The sequence below is a fragment of the Melozone crissalis genome, unplaced genomic scaffold (genome assembly GCF_028551555.1).
Source record: "Melozone crissalis strain CALT ecotype California unplaced genomic scaffold, PUWL_Pcris_2 ptg000033l_1, whole genome shotgun sequence".
Classification (NCBI taxonomy): domain Eukaryota; kingdom Metazoa; phylum Chordata; class Aves; order Passeriformes; family Passerellidae; genus Melozone; species Melozone crissalis.
The window spans coordinates 4,865,872-4,880,748 of record NW_026535811.1 but is presented as its reverse complement, the minus strand read 5'-3'; the positions used below and the strand labels follow the sequence as shown (position 1 = coordinate 4,880,748).

At 40.3% G+C, this 14,877-nt stretch overlaps 1 protein-coding gene across 5 annotated transcripts in view; it reads left to right on the top strand.

Moving 5' to 3' along the window:
- CALD1 (caldesmon 1) overlaps positions 1–14,877 on the top strand; it is a 162,703-nt gene that overhangs the window by 20,160 nt on the left and 127,666 nt on the right. For all 5 annotated transcript variants that reach the window (XM_054282118.1, XM_054282121.1, XM_054282116.1 and 2 more), the window contains exon 2: positions 14,343–14,427. The gene's annotated coding sequence lies outside the window, so the exon portion shown is untranslated. The remainder of the gene's footprint in view (positions 1–14,342; positions 14,428–14,877) is intronic.

Sequence of the window (14,877 nt, the reverse complement as noted above, 5' to 3'; positions counted from 1 at the left end):
TTCTATCTAAAAACTGATTTGGGGATTATGTGTGCACAGGGTCAAAATTCCCACTGCACAAAGTTGGAACTTTTCTGACTGCCCCTGAAGTGCAAATCTATTGCAGCAGGAGTATTGAGCTTGTTTAATTAAAATTCCAACAGGAATAATTTTGTTACAGTGATTAATAAACTGTGCTATGGAGCCTGTCTGGAGCTGTCACAGAAAAGTGATCAGAGATGTCTGCAAAGACAAGAAACGCAAAATAAAATGTGTGGAAAATGAGGTGCTACGCACTAGATGTGAAAGCTGTTGTTGGACTATTGCAAAATGGTTTTTGAGGTCCCATGCATTAAGGAACCAGAGACTGGGGATAACCAGCAAGGCACACACTCTAGAGGCTTTTCCTGCATGGGTTCTTTCTTTTCTGAATTCCAATTCTTTCAGGTTGGAATTTATTTCAGGTTGAACTTCACATTAAAAACACACATCCACTGGAGAAAAATGAGGTGATGTAAGTGAGATGCATTGCTCTGCTGCATCTCCAGAAGGAGAGTGAACTGTTTTGATGACTAATAATGATATAGCTACTAAATGTGTTCTTGGGTCACTGAATGTGTCAGTAGACAGCAGGAACCTCAGTGACAGAACAGAACAAGAAAATGTTGTTTAATGCTTGCTTTATATATAAACCTATGCAGAATGGAATGAATTTACTTTGAGTTATCTGTACCTTCCATGTTAGGTTTGTTTTTAGAGCTTTAGGAATAAAGAAATACTATCTTCCGTTAGGCATTTCTCAAGAGATCAAATTAGTGACAGCTGACGAACAGTTTTATAAGACAGCGTGGACCTGAATTAGAAACTAAGCCCCATTCCTTTAGAATGTTTACATGCTTACTCTGTACATCCACCAGCCAGGGTGGATGACTATTTTGGTATTTTTTTGAAGTGTTATACTGTAAGAAAATGGGTGTGAAAGGGAAGGCTGATTTTTTTTTTTTTTTTTTGGCATTTATAAAGTCAAGTAACTGGAAAGGTTGCCAAGTAAAGCAGATATTATGAAGAATCAGAAAATCAGAAAATTTCGTGAGTTCTGTGGTTTAGGGTCTTTTTATTATTATTTTTGTGGGTTTTCTTCCCCCCCCAGGTTTGCATTAATATTCCTGAGGAGGGCTAAGAGAAAAGAATTATGAGAAATGACAGAATTTAGCAAGAGACTTGAAACTGGGAGGAAATGTGAGGGGAAGAAATGAAGATGGCATTGGGTCTGCAAGTTTGAGATGAGAGAGAGGAAGGAGGGCAGAGCTGTCAGGAGTGATAGAAAGGACAGACAGAAACAAGGAAGATGGGGGCAGGTTTTTGAAGAACCAGTCTGAAATAAAGCTGTGAAAAAGGGTAGGAAGGGATGAACAGAAGATTTATAGGTAATTGTAATGATACTGTCATGGAATGAAATCAGGAATACCAGCTCTGGGCACTGCTGGAGGTGATAAACTGTTTACCACAGGTTTTGAAGGCTGCTGTATTTTCATTTAGGTGTGATGTTATTCAGTGTATTTTAGACTAGTAGCAGCAATTTTGTTAATTGTGGCACTGCTCCATCTGGTGGAAAATAATTTTTTCCTGTTTAGCATGGACACTTCACATATCTGATGGTATAAAAAGTGATTGGAAAATCCACCCCCACCCCCTTCCCCATGTGTTTCAATGCCCCAAAAGCAAATAACTACACTTTAAAGTCCTGAGGGGGAAAAAGTAGTGCAAGTGAAAAATGTACATGCAACATATGATATTACAGGTATATTTTGTATAATTCTCTGCTCTCCAGAAGTTTTTGATCGCTATCCACACTATCTTCCTACTTATCATCAGTGTTTTAGAAACAAAGGTTTGTCTTGTATTTTTCTGTAAAGTGTTTGTAGGCAGTATCGACTTGCTGTCTTCTGTGATAGGCCTGGTTGTAGTTCCATGTCTTTTTAAAATTCTTTTGGTAAGCACAGAAAAAAAATTGTTGGTTTTTGTGAAATTTAGGAGCATGGTGGGTGTTTTATTTTTTTTTTTTGGTTTGGTTTTCTTTTTTTTTTTTTTTTTTTTTTTTTAATTGAAAAGCATTAAAATATGTACAGGATAAAATGCTTAATCTGTTTCTACTACTCTGGCCCCAGGTCAGTGTTCCAGAGTTGATGTCCTGGACACATCATGGCAAAGTATCAGACTTGTGCTCTGACTGTGATTAACTGGCTCAGTGTGAACCTCATGGAAAATGACAGAAGGTGGATCTGCCATCACATGAGCTTTTAGAAGGAAATTTTCACCTGAATACTTGGGTTAGTTTGAGACGGACCCAAATCTAATGTAGAGTTTTTCATCTTTTTTGTGTATTCAGTACTTTTGCTTCCATTTTCTCTGCCCATGAGTTTGAGTCCTGACTTCCCAGTAGGATTCCAGGACACATTTGTGATTTGCTCTTTCGTGACTCAAAGTTACATTTCCAAATGAGTGCTTGCAAAGGCTTCTCTGCTGCATCTTTCATCACCATTTTCAGATGTCTCCCTGTAAATGTCAGGCACTTCAGCACCTCCATGACTTCATGTACCTTCATGCAGGGCTGGTGGCCTGGGATATCCTACAAGTGTGTTTGTCCTGTCATCACCACTTGTGCTTTGGGCTGGACCTGCAGAGAGATGGCTGAGTGATTGCAGCCCTCGCTCTGAGCTATCCCACTGCCCAAACCTGCCCTCTTTGCCTGCTTTTGGATCTGGCAGGGTCCCAGGATCAAGGACAAGGGGAATATTCTCTCCCCATGGCTGTGAGCTGCAGAATGTGTTGCCAAAAAAGTTCCTGGCTGCATGGAGTGTGATAGCATCTCAGCATTTTAGCAAGATCTCTGTCACACAGCTGGAAGTGCAGCATGCTCTTGTGTCTGTTTGGTCATGGTGCTGTAAACTGTTTATGAGGATTTTTATCAAGATGATCCCATGTGTGTCATCCTCTTTGTGGTTTCAGCAGGGCATTGCACAATGATTGGCAGGGCTGCCTGATTGATAAGTGTGATAAGATCCATCTGCTCAGCATGACTCAGGTGTGTGTGGTCACTCCCAGTTTTGATGTCTGTGTGCTCTGTTTGAGTCTCAGGTAGCTTTAACCACTTATTACCCAGTTGTACTCTCAAGTTCTCCTTGTTCTGCTTGCCAGGTAATACATGCAATTTTATTGCCACCTTCCATTTTATGTAATATGTCTGGGTCTATGTATTGTATTGCATTGTAGTATATATTATTACATATATATGTACACACACACCTTTCCAGGCTTTGTAGTCTGGCCAAAACAGTATTGCAACCTGGATTGGTTGATGGTTTGTTGGTTTGGGAGCAGTGAATTGAAATGGACCTCTCTATAAGTTCAGTGCTTTGACAGAGCTGTCTCAAGTTGAAATAGCAGGCAGATATTTGCTGGACTTGGAGTCACTTACTCCAAGTGGCTGACACTGTGTTATCTGTCATTTTTAATGAGCATTTAACTGTTAGGTGTGAAATGGAGAAAGTACTAAGTGTAAAAGATAGGATTTCCCCTGCTGCAGTGGTTTGCAGTCCATGTAACAATATTTGGTAGTGACTAGAATTAAATCTGGATTAAAATCTGGACACTAGCTGCACACCCCATGCATGAAAAAAAAATAATAGAGAAATAAATTCCTTCATGATAGCTGATTTTTTCAGAAATGCCTTTTGGTTGAAGCACTGCATGCATTTTACAAAGTTCATGTACCTCTGCAGTTTATTTTAAGAGATCTGAATTTATTTGGTGTAGATTTATTTCAATTATCTAATCAGAAGCAGACACAACTTCTTAGGCTGTCAAAGGTATTCAGGAATGTATGACAAACTTCAAAGGAATGTATAAGATCTTGCTACACATCTTACTATGCATTTTTATAGACAAGAGTTAATTAAATTTTCCCTTTCTGTCCAGAAATTACTTCTAGGCTAAATTAAGTACGTGGAGTTGTAAGGCTTTTCAATGTTCTCTCTCTCTGCTTTAGCTTTGTGACTGATTAAACAACCAAGTGCTTATCTGGATCAAAGAAATAATAAGCAGAGGGGGCATCCTTAGGCCAGCTATCAGTTGATAACAATTTAGCTGTCAGGTATCCAAGTTCCAAGGCACAGAGCCCACCAGAGGGATTAAGCAGCAGGGACTGTGCACAAAAGTGTTTACTTGCAAAGAAGAAGCTTCCAGGGGGAAAGCAGCTCAGTTTCCCAGCTCATGTTTCTGCAGGGAAGGGTTTGCTGGGGAATAAGAGGACTGTGCCACCCCTGGGAGCCCTGCCTGGTGTGGGATGTGATCGAAGGACAGCATCCTTCCCTGCCTCCAAACTGGGAAAGCACATTATTCATGGGTTAACTCCTGTGGAGACTTAATTTATGTTCACTTGCTGGGAGGGAAGGGGAGAAGGAGAAATGAAAGCTCTGGTTATCTGAATATAGACCATTCAAGTATGTTTGCAGGGACAATATTTCAAGTTATTAGTCTCAGCAATTTAGATAAGGGCATGTACTTTCCTACAAAAGACAAGGCACAGTGTCTTAATATTAATAACTGACAGAGAGTAACTCTGTGTGATAAAGTACATAGATAGCACAACAAGGGGTGAATTAGAAATGCCTGGGAAGATATATGATGTCATTAGTAAAACATGGAGATTTATGTGTGACATTAACATCTCCAAGATAGCAGAAGCAGAATTGTACTACTAAAGCTGCCTAAATGTTTTTTTTTTTTTCCTTTCCCCCAGATGCAATAACAAAGAGATCTGAGAGAAAGGGTTATCTAATGAGTAAAGTACTGCCTACAATTTGGCAGAGCCACCGTTCCCTTCAGATTTTCCTCTTTATTCTCTGGCGAATGACTTGGACTCAAATGTTTGAAATGTGTGGCTGGTGGCTGCAATGATGGTGGTGTTTTGGGTGTGACTGAACAAAAGGTTGGGTTGCCCTTCCTTGGCATTGAAGGGAATGGCCCTGGAGGAGCAGGACTGGCCAGCAGCAGCCACCAAGCAGAGAGGTCTCCTGGAATGCAATTCTTGAGCTCTGAGACCAAGAAACATGTTAATTTTTACTCTGCTGGCCAGCTTGTGTGCCATATTTCATCTGCCAGGGCTGCAGGGCCAGGGGAGTGAGAGAATGGCTTCATCCTCTCTGAGTGTGCCTTTTGCTGTTTTACCCTGTGAATTCCTGGTGCTGTTTCTGTTGTGTCCAGTTAGGTTCTGTTTTCTGTGCACGTAGAGCAGTGATGAATCCTCCTTCAGCCATGGGACAGTCCTGTCCTTCCTGCCAGGAGGGTGATTTTATTGTCTTGGGTTCAGTATAATACACAGAGATGGAGCCACAATTACAACCCTGGGATGGTTATGATGGTTATAACCCTTTCATGCCCCTGGAGTTTGAAAGTGCTCTATTGCCTGTTGGGAGTTTTGTGCTGTACAAAGTGAATTCACTTAAGCAAGAACTCATTTTTCGAGAGAGACCTTTTCTTACAGTGCAGGAAGTTCTCACTTGGCACCCTCACAGCATGAATTTTCTTAAAAGCAGAGAAGAAAGAAAAACTGTCGTTGTACCTTGAGGATGGAAATTTTAAGTGATAGCTCATTGTACAAGCAGAGAATCAAAGTTTCTCTTGAGCAGACCATCACTGTAGTAAACTGAGGTATAATTATCTGTTGAAATTGTGCTTTCCTTCTCTTTGAACTGTTAGCATTTATACATAAACAGAAATTCTGCTGGTTTTGGGGTAAAACTGTTCAATACTGACACATGTTATTGTTAATTTGGGGAAAGTTGTCAGGTGCAATGTTTAGTGTGCAACATAATGGAGATTTTTGTTGGGACACTTGGGAAATATCCTCAGAAATTTGGGAATCAGAAGTTAAAGATGATCCCACTCCTTCAAGTACAATATTAGTGTGCTGATTGGAAAAAAATAAAGGTTGCTTATAAGTAAGAATAACCTCATGTTCAAATGAGATTTTACATTTGGTGAAGTGTCCCTAATAATTAATCATGGGTGAAAACATTTCATCTGAAAGGTCTCCAAGATCTTTCCAAAGGTGAGTTTTGTGCTAAAGCTCATTGGAAGTATCACTTGGATTACCAAGACTAAAGCACAGTGAGCATGAAGATTTAGTCTTAATTTACACTTGAAATGGGAGAGGGCAAATTAGAAACCTGATTCATGACTAGTGGGCTAGTTACCTGACAAGATTTTGAGGTCTTTTCCTGGAAAATAACACTAACATATAAAACTACTGCTTCAAAAAGGGTACCAGAGACATTTACAAATATCAGAGATGCTGACTTCGTAATTTTTGATGCCTTCTTCCTTTTGATGAGAGAAGCTGACCAGAAACAGCTCCATAGTGCACAACCCTTTGTTGTTTAGGGGTTTGTAAGTTCCATTTTATTTTTCATACTGTAATTTTTTTTAATCTCATAGTCTAAAATGAAACAAACCCTCACTTTTATGATGTGCGAGCATATATATTTTACATTTATTTTCCTAACTTCCAATGGAAAGAAGTCCTCCAAGGAGCTGTTGTCAGGTTAATAAAGCTGGAGTCTGAAGTTCCACAGAGCAGGGAAGTCCTTGAGCTTTATTCCATGACATGGGTGGTTCTGGATGCTTTACAGAAGTAAAGATGTCAGGATGTCATTTAGCAGCACTTATTTTCAGTAGCCACACAATGAAGAGCCCAATGGAAAATCTTCAGTGACTTTTGGATCAGATCATGAAACAGTTTGCCTATGAAACACCACAGAATTTAGATTTAATAATAGATTTTATTGGAGACCAGACTCTTTATATACATATAAAAAGACGTTAAAAATATGGTTGGAATAAGTGTTTGTGATTCTTCTAAATCAAGGAATGAGGCCATTCTAGTGATTTCTAAGAAAAGTGAAAGTCAGCGTGTAATAAACAGATGCTGATTTTTTTGGCCCTGCTGAAACAATGATGAAGCTTCTCTCCTGTTCAGTTGTAGCCCTCAGGTCTGGCAGACTCTCTGGTTTTCTGGCTGTTTACTGTTTTTAGCAATAACCTCTGGCCATAATACACCAGCTGGCTGCATGTCCAGTGCCCTAGGCTATTTCATGTCTCTGAATCCTGTGTGAGTGTGTAGGACATAAATGCAGGGCATTTTCATGACACGTCTTGGTATGCCTGATGCTTTGGATTGATTCCAGTTGAATGCTGTGTCAATCAGTGCAGCATAAATTAATTCTAATAGAGAAATATTTCAGACCTACTTATTTTGACTTGTCACTGTTGGCAGGGGGGAAAACTCTGCACAGAAACTGGTGAGTTTTCATGTAACCCCAGCATTCTTCTAGAGTAAAATGGACCAGCTGAACAAAAAAAAAAACCTCATAAAAATCACCATGAGAATGAGTGTGCATGCATAATAGAGAGCTGCCAGCCAGTCTTGTTAAATCCATGTTTTACACTGTCACACAGTCATGGAATGCATAACAATAGTCTGGCTATAGGTCAAGGGCCTGTTTGTTCTTTCATATTTCTCCTTCAGTTGGCAAGTGGACACACTTTGTGTCAAAGAGAAGATGCCAAAAGAAAGGGCAGGGTTTTTTTCCAAGTTATTTTTGAAAGGCCTTGATTCTTGGATGTCTGATTAGGATATTTTAGACCTGGCTGTCATTACCCTGGAAATCAAATGTTGCAGCAGCTCAATACAGGCAGCCAAAGTCATTAAAAGTGTTCCAAAAAAATTCATCCAAAGATATAGTTCTGTTCAGCTGCACAAAACAGCAAGGCACTAATTGTAAGCTTAGCAGGGGATTCATATCTTCTGTCTTACATCAGTTTTTAACCAAAATTGTCTCCTTTGAAGAGCAAAAGATGGCATATGCTGTGTTCTCGTTGCTGTAGCAGAAGTTTCTTTCTGTGCTTGGGATTCCTTCTCTTTTATGGATGCATAAAATTGAATTCTGAGCTGGGTTCTGGGAGTCTGAGCTGCAGCGTCCAGGCTGGGTGTGTGCCCTCCCTGTCTCCCAGAGGTGAGGAGCAGCTCCACTGGGTGGAAGCACCTTCTTGGGTGTGAATCTCTTCAGCATTTCCCATCTCCTGAAGGGAGAGGCTGCTTGAGCCCAGGTCTGTCTGATGCCTGGGGCACGGATCACTGGGTGACCCACAGGTGGCATCCTTCTGTTCAAAGCAGGAGAATTTCAACAGCTCATCTGTTTCTTTTATTTTATCCTGTTCCTCAAATAGCCGGGGAAAAAAAACCCCATTATTCATGGCTTGTTCCACCTCTGACACAGTTGTATCCTGCATTTCAAAGGTGATTCTTCAAATACATTGTTCCAAAGTCTTCTTTTAAACTTGGTTTTTCTGCCATGTTTTGCTTTCTTTATCTGCTTCTGGCATAAAAAACCCATAAAACTGAACAGCTCTAATCAGTATTATTTCTGGGGCAACTATGAAAGCAACAGTTTGAGATATTATATCAAACTCTCTTTTAGTCCCAAATCAAGGGTTGTTACAGTGAATACCTTGGAGTTTGTAAGATTTCCTGTACAAAGATTGCCTGTTTATATGGTATTGGACTCCAACTTGATCTGGGAGATCATCTCTCCCAGCCTCAGGTTATCTACCTGCAGAAAATAGGTGATGATTCTGAATTACTTTCCACCCTGTGTTAGCTGCAAGGTGTCAGGTGGATTTCTTGGTACTTATTTTTAATGAAATCTTTAAAAGATACTTTCTTTCTGTAGTGTGAAATGGCTTTATGATCAAGCTGCTAGGCACTGCTTTTTCTGAGTCTATCTCCAAGCTCTTTGCATAGGACTTTGGCGTCATTTTCCCTTTTGTCACTCTGACAAAATGAAGCACAAAAAAAGAAAAATGATTCCTGTGACAGCACCAAACTGGAGGTGATGCCAGTCAAGTGCTTTGTCCAGTGTGTCATGCTGTGCTTTGAAGGGCACAAATCTCCCAGTCCAAACAACATCAAACGTGTTCCTAAAACCATCAAAATATTATTCCTCAAGGAGATAGATGGGATATGAAAGCAGGGAATACACTTTTAAAAACAGCTGATAGTGTCATAGAGCTGTAGCACATGACAAATATTTTGAAAAATCCAGCAAAGGCTAGAATTAGATTAATTTCTTAAGAGAGATTCAAGAAATAGCATAACCTGTGCTCTGTCACCTGACATTTTAGCATGCACAGGTGAGCCAGACAACTCTGTTTTAACCCATACTCAACATTCCTATCAATAAATCTGCTCAAAGAAAGCCAGCATATCCATATTTTGGGTGGTACTATCATGAAATCTTTTTTTGCTACTGCCTGGAATTTCATTATGAACAATCACTGATGCAACACCAAACCTATGGGATCTTAAACACATCTCAAAATCTGTGGAATGAAGTGGACTTGTACCAAATTGAAAAGACGCAGTATTTTTTGTTGGTACTATGTTTTTTTCCAGTGGCTCATTCCAACATTTTCCCAAACATATTTCAACTAGAAACATCTCAAAAGAAACTTTTTATCGTTTTTGGGTTGGGGGTTAGGGTTTTGTTAATTAATGTTGTTTGTGTTTTCCTCTCTCCCATGTTTCTGATACACAGTTTTTTGGTTGTTTGCTGCCTTATCTTGGGTTTTGTGTCTAAATGTGTGGCTTTGACAGCTCTGTGATTGTGCTGTGCCTTCATATTGCCACACAACCTTCAGTCCCATCCCACACTCAGCCTGTCACGAAGCTGTGCTGGATGCATTCTGTCAATACATCATTTGCCAAAATTCAGTGTTTGGTGCTCAGTACATGTCCCACTTACAGAATTCTAATTATCCTACCAATGCCTGTCAGAAAACCTTCGTTTCAAAGTTGTTTTTTTTTTTAAAAAAAGGTCAATTTCAGCCTTGTAGCATAGTCTCTGTCTAGGGAAAATGTTGTTTGGCTTGTATTTTAGTCCTTACATCCACACACATTGAAACTGAAGACAACTAAGGTAAGAAAATGAGTGGTGGAGTAAAAATTATGTGGTTTATAACACAGGCTACCAGTAGTTTGAAGGGAGCACTCAGCAGGTCTGGTGGTGTGTCCCAAAGCTGGAGTTGATCACCTCATTCATGGGGTGTAGGTGAGTGCTCAGCATGGTACCAGAGACCCTCCAGAGCAGATGAGGCTTTAAATTCTCCTTTTCTTTGTGGCAAACTTGTCAAAAGAGTTTTTCGGGTCTCAGGAAAAAAAAACAAACAAACAAAACCTTTGTCCCCAAACCTCTGTCTCTTCAGAGTTCTCTCTGAGCTATAAATTCACTGCTGATATTGGCTGAGGAAATGGCTGCCTGCCCAATTTTGTAGTTGTCCCACAAAAATGTACAGAATCTCCATCTTTTGGTCTCCTGTAAAGAAAAACACGGAGCAAGAATGTTGGGGGGAAAAAAAATAAGTAAAACAGGACATGACCTTCTTTGGAGTACACATATGGAGGAATTAAAGGATCCTCAAAAGAGGGTATTATTTTTTCTAAAATGCCAATGTTTAGGATTGATTACAGACTTGATTAGAGGCAGAAGGATAGACAGATGGGTGGTAGAAGTATTAACCAAAAATGTCTTTCTATGTCCTATGAAAACAGACACCTTAAGGGAGGTTTTCAAGAGCACATGAGAAGTCTGTGGCTCCTTTCTGTCACATTTCAGTGGTCAGCTGGGAGAGTTGGGAATTTGAGGATGATCCTACAGAGCATTTCAATGTGCTTTTGTAAATGTGTGGGTTGCTTGCTGTAAGGACACCAAAGAGATGATGCTCTCTGTGATGAGTGGTGGTTTTCATGTTGTCTCTACAGGTGATTGTAAATGGAGAATGATGTTTCTAGCTGCACTGAAAGAGATTTTTCTTTGCCATTTGCCTCCTTGAAAATGCCTGCAACCCAGATCTGCTTGGGTTATGTCCTTTGGTCATAGGGGCTGAATAAAACCTGGCCAAGTAATCCTTGGGAACTTCTGCTACCAGAATTGCTAGGAAGCAGGGAAATTCAGCACATCTGATGCTTTCCTCTGAATTGGAGCCATACTGATATGGTTTCAATGGGTGTTTTGGCTGCTTTTCCTGCTTAAATAGCCCTGAGCCAGGGCTCCAAAGATGTTCAGAAATCCAGGTGTGGTTTCTGTAGGTTTTCAAATGTTGGTGCAATAATGGAGAGTTGTCCTCAGCACTTTGATCAAACAGAATTTCACAGGCTTTGCCGTTTCCAGGGTGTTGCAATGAAAGAAAGCACTTTTTTCTTTGTTTAGGTTATGGAAAGGAGGATCAAGCTTTTTCCAGTAGCCCTCAGTACTGTTGGCTTTGCTTGCCGAAAAGGCTTTACCATCTAAGTGTACCCATACTTAATCCCACAGAACAGGGCCATGAGGATTGCCCTCTGTGAGAAACATTTTTGGAAATGATCATTTCCCCTTGCTACAGAGAACTGAACTTCCCATTGGAAAAGAACAATGGAAAAACATAATTTAGTTTGCTTATAAAATGCTCAATGGTCTACTGCTCTGTTTAGAAGTAGCCATCTCTAAGTATAAAGTTATGAAAGAAAGACAGTACGGGCTCCTTGAAAAGGAAGAGAAAGTTTTTATTTCCACAACTGTTTGGGTTTGGTACTCAAACCTCAATTTCTCCCACCTGGTAATTAGTTGATCAGTATGTAAGTAAATATAGGGATGAGATGATCTATAGGAGGTTGAAGAAATAATGAGGTAAATAAAGTAAATTAATTTGTGTTGCACTTAGTGCTCCTTTTAAGAATGAAGTACAAGGTAATTGTCTCAGCTTTCCTTTGTGTGTGTCAACCAGACATTTCTTGAGTTTGAACCAAATAAATTAATTTTATAGAAGCTTTTTAGTTACTGGTGCCCCTTGACTTTGATATTTTGCAGGCTATGTGGTATGAAACATTATAAAATTATATCAGCAAGTAGATTAAAAAATTCCTCTGGCTCAGTGTTGTCAGCATTTGCTCATTCATGGTATTTCACTTGATAGATCACAGAATCACAGAGTGGTGTGAGTTGGAAAAGGTCTGAAGTGTATTTGTGAGTTTTGTTTCAATAAGGAATTCCTGAAGATATTTGGCAAAATGAATTCCTTTTTAAAAAATTTTTTGGTACTGTACTTAGGACTACGGAGTAAAAACAGCCCAAGAAAGAAAAACATGTCCTTGGTCAGGAATATATGTGTGTGTATTTGTGTGTTTTGGCTGTGCCTCAGCAAACGTGAGCCTAACTTAAAGGAGGTGAGTAATCTTGTTTGGTTGGTGAGGAGAACACTTAAGTACCCTGTGAATGAGAGCTCTCAGGAAGGACTTGGTGTTAAGGTATCACAGGAAACAAGGCTAAGTGAAGAAAACAAGATGTTCTGATTAACACTGATGTCCACCTTCAGGGCTTTGTCTGCAAAACATCTCAGCAGTCAGGAGGTTACACAACTTAAAGGTGTTTCACTGTACTGTGTTGTACATTTCAATTTGTATTTTCTTCTTTGGATGTAACTGGGGCATTTTTTCTCACAGCTACAGTAAATTAAGCAGAGTTTCTGTTGCAAGACCTGGATCGCTTCGTGTAGCTCCATGAATCCTGAAGGACATGTCAGTCCTTGGATTTTATTAGTGGTTGGAGTAGTTTGGCATTTTATTGATGGAAGGGTAGATCTGGATTTTCTCTGGGTTAGAACATACAACTGCAACTGACTTTAATGGGAGTTTTATTAAGGCTGAGATAGTCCTGTAACCTGGATTGATGCATTGCACAAAGAGGACCTGCATTCCTTTCACCAGCTCTGCTGGATTTGGGAAAAGCTGCATTCATCAGTATTTACTGTGATACAGCCCTGGGAAGTTCAGAATGAAGTTTGCTGGAGGAATTGCCATCTTAGCTGGTCACAGATGTGATTTTCTGTCTTGGCAGCTCTAGGGGGACAGCAAAGGTGCTTGTTTTTGTAAAATAACAGGGTACCCCATGTGTTTAGCCACGGTGGAGCACAGTGCTGCTTGTGAGGGGGAGACTTTGCCTCCCTCCCCATTTCATCACTACCTTCAAAATCCCCCTTAGCAGGCAGTATGAAATTGAAACAAACACCTCAAAATTCTCTAAGATAAGCAAATCCTGCCCCTGACACTGCTGCTTATGGTTGTAGGGGAAGTCCTGTAAGATTGCACTGCCACTTGCAAAAGCATGAAGTATTTTTTTCAGGGCTTAGTCTCATCTCTTGCTAAAGACAGTGAGTCTAATGAATACTCTTAAGCCCACCTGCTGATTGTGTTGATCAGGTGGGAAGGTAAACTCTATTTGTTAATTAAATGCTGATTGTGAAGCAAGCTTGGTTTTGGTATCTTTCTTCACCTGGTTTAACAGATAAAAGAAAATTTCTCTGCACCTTGTAATTACAGCCTTTTGTCTTCTGAGTATATGAACATTTGAAAGTTGTTTTTTGCTGCTTCTGTACATGGAAGGGGATGGGAATCACCAGAGCCCCTGAGCAGCTTTTCCAGCTGGCTGAGGTTACTCCAAATTGGAGATCTGAGTCTGTTCTCCCAAGAGCTGTCTCAGTTCTTCCCCTAAGGCATGGCTCAGAGGCAATTTTTTCTCACCACATGCTGAGTTATCATTTGTCCCAGCCATTGCTTGAAGGTGGCTGTTGTACCACTGTTTCAGTGAAATTACATGTACAGACAGACAACCTGTCACTGTAACCCGTGTAAATGCAATCCAGCAGCTATGCACAAATAGCCAGAAGGTTTTTGCATCTTTGACTGGAGGCAGCCAGCAATCAAGAAACTGCGCTGGTCTACAGCCAAAAGAAATAGGGAATTCCCTCAGTTGTTTTTTTCTTCTCTGAAGTGATTAATGAGGGCATAATCAGGTTTGGCTCCATATTAATCGGTGCAGTTTGGATGTTAAAATTGTCAGTTCTGTGGCTGGTGCTTCCCAGGGTGTTTTGAGGATGGAATTACTCTGTGGTTGGGTTGCAGTCATGGCAGCAGGAGCAGGTGAATGGATGGAGGAGTTTTCCTTGCAAGTGGGAGCCACTCTTTTCCCCTGATGGGGGCTCAGATGCGCAGAGTATCTGTCTTTGCTTGCTTGGGAGTTTCTCCCTCACAGAGGAATCCCTGGAAAAAGAAAAGGAGCAGCAAATCAATTTAGTCAGTGGTGCAATTGCATCTAGCCACTGCAGCAAGGATCAAGATCTGTTTTGCTTTCTAGATCATCCTAAATGTAAAGATTTTTCTGCCTTTGGTGCCCTCTTCAGCCCCCCCCACGTAAACACTTCTATCTTTACAGTGCCTGTGATAACCATTGGCCTACTCAAAGAATCCCTTGGGAGCTGAAGAGGCAGCATCTTCCAGGCTCAGGGGCATCATATCTGGTGAGATATATGCTTTTTATACCTTTGGATTTTTTTATTTTTTTCCTGGAGCTATATTTTGTTCAGTTGAGACTACTTCTATCATGAGTTGCATTTCAGTGTTAGCTTAGTTTCCTTTGAAACCCAAAGTCTGGTATAGGAAAAGGTTGTTTTGGGTTAGTGATCAGCCTGATTTGGAAGACAATTTGTGGTAGTCCTTGATCAAACCGAGTGCCAGAAATTACTTGTATATTTGGGAATTTTCCACCCCAATTCTTCCCTTTATTTTTGGTAGTGTTTTGCATGCCAAGGATTATAGCTAAGTATGTGCATGGTAATTTAGCTCTCTAAAACACTGAGAAATTTTTCCATGTTGTGGCTCCATGTTAATCTGCTTCCTGGAAATTACCTGAATGGGAAGGAGGTGTTTTTCCCTGGGAATGTTGAACTCTTGTGTCTTTGTCATTAACC